The sequence below is a fragment of the Morus notabilis genome, unplaced genomic scaffold (assembly GCF_000414095.1).
Source record: "Morus notabilis unplaced genomic scaffold, ASM41409v2 Scaffold1062, whole genome shotgun sequence".
Lineage (NCBI taxonomy): Eukaryota > Viridiplantae > Streptophyta > Magnoliopsida > Rosales > Moraceae > Morus > Morus notabilis.
In genome coordinates, this window is record NW_010364904.1 from 83,805 (window position 1) to 89,521 (window position 5,717).

A 5,717-nucleotide genomic window follows, 5' to 3' on the forward strand; every position below is an offset into this window, starting at 1 on the left:
GGATATGCCATTTACTTTTTGTTCTATAAAATGACGAATAGTGAGATGCTGAAATGGCTATGAAAGGTGATGCTTTGGCTTGGTATCGATGGCAGGATGCTCGTTGCCCATTCTACAGTTGGAATGAATTGAAGACTCATCTACTTAAGCATTTCAGATTGTCATCTGATGAGGCCTTACATGAGAGTTTCTTGGTGAAACGTCAGGAGGATATTATGACTGACTATAGACGACAATTCAAGGTACTTGCCAAACCTGGGAAAGAGATTTCAAATTCGGTTTTAGAGAGAGTTGTCATTACAAAATTGGAAGTCGATAAAGAGCAAGTGGTAGGTAGTTCAAGCAGGTTGCTTCCAGCTCAAACAACATATGTTTCAGATCAAATGGATTGTTCAAGGAGACTTGACTATGAAGAATTTTGAGGGCAAGATAAGCCCTTACTCAGGCAAGTGTTCCTAACAAACGAGCTTAGGAAGGGGGATTCTGGTTTGGGGGGGTTCTGGTCTGGGGGGCTGTCTATAGCTTACTGTGAAAGTTTGTTAGTATTAGTAGCTTACTAAGGAAGATTGCTAGTAGTTAATGAATAGGGGAATGTGATAGAGCCTTTGGTGTTTGGAATCAGGTCAAAGTATGAGTGAATTCAAGAATCGCAAGAATCTAGAAAGAATCAACGTAGGAACTTTATTAATCGATAGAATCTATACAATGATACGCAGATCTTCGAGGGTCTGCTTCCTCCCCTTGCTTGGAATGATTCCAAGTCTTGTCTACTTCCTGATTATTTCTCCCGTAACCCTTCCACTCCTCTTCCCTCTCCTTTTATACATTCCACCTAATTTCCCCTCCCACTGCCAGCTATCACAGTAAGTATACTTCTAATACTACGAGTTCCCACTTAAGGCTAAAAACAACTCTCCCACGATCAAGCCCTGCCCGTTCCTAAGCCTTTGCTCTTCCTAATGTACACTTGCCTGAGTAAAGGCTTATCAATTACACCCCCCCTCAAAAAAGTCACCTTGTCCTCAAGGTGGAAGGCTAGAAATTGGCGCTGCATATCCTCGAACAATTCCCATGAAGACTCAAAATCCGGAAGATGGCGCCATTAGATCAAAACCTCCAGAGAACCAGTAATCGGAGAGTAACGTGTATCCAATACCTGCTCCGGTTCAACCTGCAATGTCAAATCCTCCAACAAGTTGGGAGGTAAAGATTGAGGACTATCCACCGAGCCAAGAGCCTTCTTCAATCGCGACACATGGAATACCGGGTTGAATCCGAGCATGAACGGGAAGTTACAGCCTGTAGGCCACGGGACCAACCCGAGCAAGAATCGGAAACAAACCATAATAGCGTGGCGCGAGCTTTTCATTCACTACCTTAGCTAGTGCCCGATGACGGTACGGCTGAAGTTTCAGATAAACCATGTCTCCAACCTCCAGAGTCACCAAATGGCGTTTCTTGTTGGCGTGGTCCCTCATGGACTGTTGGGCGTGGCCCATGGTCCTTCAAATATGCTAAAAGTGCATCGCGATCACATAATTGCCGCTCTAACTCCGAGGTAGCCGTAGATCCGACCTCATAAGGAACCAACCACGGAGGATCTCGACCATAGAGAGCCTTGAAAGGCGTCATGGCAGCTGAAACGTGAAAGCTTGTATTGTACCAATAATCGGCCCACGGAAGGTGCGTAAAACACTGTCGAGGGTGGCTGGAAACAAAACAACGCAGGTAAGCCTCCAAACAGCGGTTGACAACCTCAGTTTGTCCATCCGTTTGCGGGTGATAGTCCGTACTCCGACACAAAGTAGTCCCCTGCAACCGGAAAAGTTCCTTCCAAAAATGGCTCATAAAGACCTTGTCGCGATCTGAGATTATACTCCGCGGAAAACCATGAAGACGCACTATGTCACGCACAAAGGCAGCAGCCACTATATTGGCCGAGAATGGATGTTTAAGGCCAATGAAATGACCATACTTACTGAGTCGATCAACTACAACCAAAATCGAATTGTAGTCGGCTGATTTGGGAAGACCTTCAATGAAATCCATTGAAATGTCGTCCCACACACAATTCGGAATTGGCAGTGGCTGTAGCAAACCTGCCGGAGACAAGGTAGAAGACTTGTGCTGCTGACAAGTGACATAGGCAGCCACAAACGACTCAACATCCCGTCGCATTCCCCTCCAATAGAACTCCCTGGCTAACCGCTTGTAAGACTTGAGAACCCCCGAGTGTCCGCCAATCTTACTACTATGAAATTCCCGTAACAAGGTTGGAATAAGAGGCGATTGCGGAGGAACGACCAGCCTGTCCTTGTACAACAAGTGCCCCCGATGCAAGGAATACCCCGGCAAAGAAGGATTTCCAGCCGTTAACTCCGTCACTATCTTGCTGAGCTCGGGGTCCGATCCAACCTGCCGCTGCAACACCTCCATATCCAGCACCATCGGAGTTGTCAGGACCCCATCTGCTGCCTCAAAAGGGCATCAGCCACTTTATTTTCCTTCCCCTGCTTGTAGTGAATCTCAAAGTCATAGCCAAGTAGTTTACATAATCACCGTTGATGCTCCACACTCACCAATCGCTGTTCCAAGAGAAATTTCAAGCTTTTCTGGTCCGTGCGCACCACAAAGCGTCTACCCAGCAAATAGGGTCGCCACTTCTGAATGGCTAACACAATTGCCATCAATTCCCGCTCATATACCGACTTGGCACGAGCGCGGTTGGATAGGACTTGACTGAAATAAGCAATGGGATGCTGCCGTTGCATCAAGACCGCGCCTATGCCAAAACCCGAAGCGTCGGATTCCAACACAAAGGGTTGAGAGAAATCTGGCAAAGCCAACACGGGAATCTCTGTCATAGCTTTTTTTAGGCATTGAAAAGCGTCCTCGGCCTCAGAATTCCAATGAAAGGTGTCTTTCTTTAGTTGTTGTGTCAAGGGCCACAAAATGCGTCCATAACCTTCCACAAAACAGCGGTAATAACCTGTAAGGCCCAAGAATCCCCGTAACTCTTTAAGGTACTGTGGAGTTGGCCAATCTTACTGGCATCCGCTGACACTCCCTCCTTCGAGACAATATGCCCCAAGTATTCCAATCGTTCTTGTGCAAACAAGCATTTCTTTTGGTTAACATACAGCTGATTACTCCTCAAAACCGATAGGACCTTGTCCAAATGCCCCATATGGTCCTCCCAAGAGCGGCTGTAAATCAGGATATCATCAAAAAAGACCAACACAAAGTGACGCAAGAATGGCTTTAACACCTCATTCATCAAGGATTGAAATGTGGCCGGTGCATTTGTCAACCCTAACGGCATAACAAGGAACTCATAGTGCCCTTCGGGGGTGTGAAAAGCTGTCTTTGGTATGTCCGCATCACACATACGGATTTGGTGGTATCCGCTTTCAAATCCAACTTGGTGAAAATAGTGGCGCCACACAACTCGTCTAGTAACTCCTCGATCACCGGAATTGGAAACTTATCCGGGACCGTGGCTTTGTTTAACGCCCGATAATCCACACAGAATCTCCAACTGCCGTCCTTCTTCTTAACTAACAAGACCGGGCTAGAGAAAGGACTCGTGCTTGGTTGTATGATCCCTGCCGCCAACATCTCTTTTACTAATTTTTCGATTTCATTCTTTTGAAAATGTGGGTACTGGTAGGGGCAAATGCTAATTGGCCTCGTGCCTTCCTCTAAGATTATGCGATGATCCCTCACCCTATGTGGTGGTAATCCGGCTGGCATGTCCAAAACAGCCGCATGTTTATGCAATAACCCTCGCAGCTGCTCATTGCCTCCTTCCTCAACTTCAATGATTTGCTCCACACCCAAGTGGCTCATCTCTAAATAAATTTCCTGGCCTTCATGACGTATGGTACGCATCATGGCCTTAAGGGAAATTAACGACCTAGTGAGGCTAACATCCCCTTTCAACATTACACTTTCCCCTTGCACCTTGAACCTCATGGCTTGAGTCTTCCAATTGACATGCATACTACCCAAAGTCTCAAGCCATTGCATCCCTAAAATCACGTCTATTCCCCCCAACTTAAGCGGCAAGAAATTCTCAATTATAGTTAAGTTTTGCATGGTTAACACCACCTCCTTGCATAGTCCCTGCCCTTGTACCAACTCCCCCGTGCTCGTTTGGACCCCAAAACCGGTTGTAGGAGTTATTGGCAATGATAGATCGGACACCAATGTAAGGGAAATAAAATTGTGCGTAGCACCGGAATCTATTAAAACAATTACCTCGCGGTGGCCAATCTCCCCTTTTATCTTCATGGTCTTTGGTGTGGTCAATCCTACTACGGAATTCAACGACAACTTAATCACCTCCGTCCGTAGCAAATCTTCTGGCTCCCCCTTTGTCTCCTCCAAATCGATTTCCTGGTTTTCCCAATCATCCTCATCGCTAACTAACATGATTCGCAACTCTTTTTTTTACAGCGATACCCAACCGTAAACTTTTCGTCGCAACGAAAACAAAGCCCTCGATTCCTCTTCTCTTGCCACTCCGAGTCGGACAACTTCCGAAACGGAAAGTCCTTTCTCGGTCTCTCAACGATCGGAATGCTTTGGGACTGAATTGGATTGCCTTGGGGCTGATTTGCCGTGTTTCCCACAGACGGATTGGCTGTGAAGCCCGCCGCTGGAGAACGCCAAACCCGAGACCCTCCCATCTCCCTTCGCAGCAACATATTTTTCTCCTCAATCCTCTGCGCCATGTCCATGATTTCCGAGAGTCCCTCCGGCTTGAGTAAACGCAATTCAGCCCGGATGTCAGCCCTCAACCCATTTATAAAAATGCCTTCAAGAATCTCCTCCGGCACCTCTTGTAAAGGAGCGGCCGATGCCTCGAAGTTCTGTCGATACTCGGCCACCGTTCCCGTTTGCTTAATCGCTAAAAAACGCTCACACAAATTCCCTTCCTGTGACGAACGAAAGCGTTGTAAAAGAGCCACCTTAAAATCGATCCACGTGATGAAAGGTCGATGTTGGTTCTGCCATTGGAACCACGATAAAGCATCTCCTTCCAAAGCTATTCCCGCTGTGATTAGCTTCTCTTTATCAGAAAATCTGTTGATAGAAAAGTACTGGTTCATCTTAAACAACCAGCCATCCGGGTCTATTCCACTGAATAATGGACAATCCAGCTGCTTCCTCCTAACTGGGGAAAATTCTTCACCTCCCCACGGTTCCCCGTAAGTCCCCAAAAAATCCATGGACTCTCCAGCCTCATTCTCTTCCCAGCGTCGTCGGTTATCTCTGCCACCATTCCCGAATCGACCTCCCTCGTGTCGACCGTCCATCCTCAGCCTGGGTCCACCGTGTCTAGCGCGATTACCACCACCTCCTTCAACATCTCGACCTCCGCGCCAGTCCCGAGCGTCCTCGGTGGTTCCTCCGAAGCGATAATTGCCGCGCCGCCCTCATGGAGATTTCTGTCTCCGTCGCCGGTCTCGCCATCCCTGGGTCGACCATTACGACCGTCGCGATGGAAGTCCGGTCGGATTCCGTTTGCCTCCCGAGCCCTAACACGCGCGATCTCTCCGTCCTCCTCTAATCGACCCGTGATTTCACGATTTACACCTTGGGCCACCCCTACTTCATCTTCCCGAGTTCTCGCGGCTCCAGATCGTGAGCCCTCCGCCGGTGGAACCGTCGTCGCCGCCGCGGTTAGCAGTCACATCTGCTCCTCCACTAGT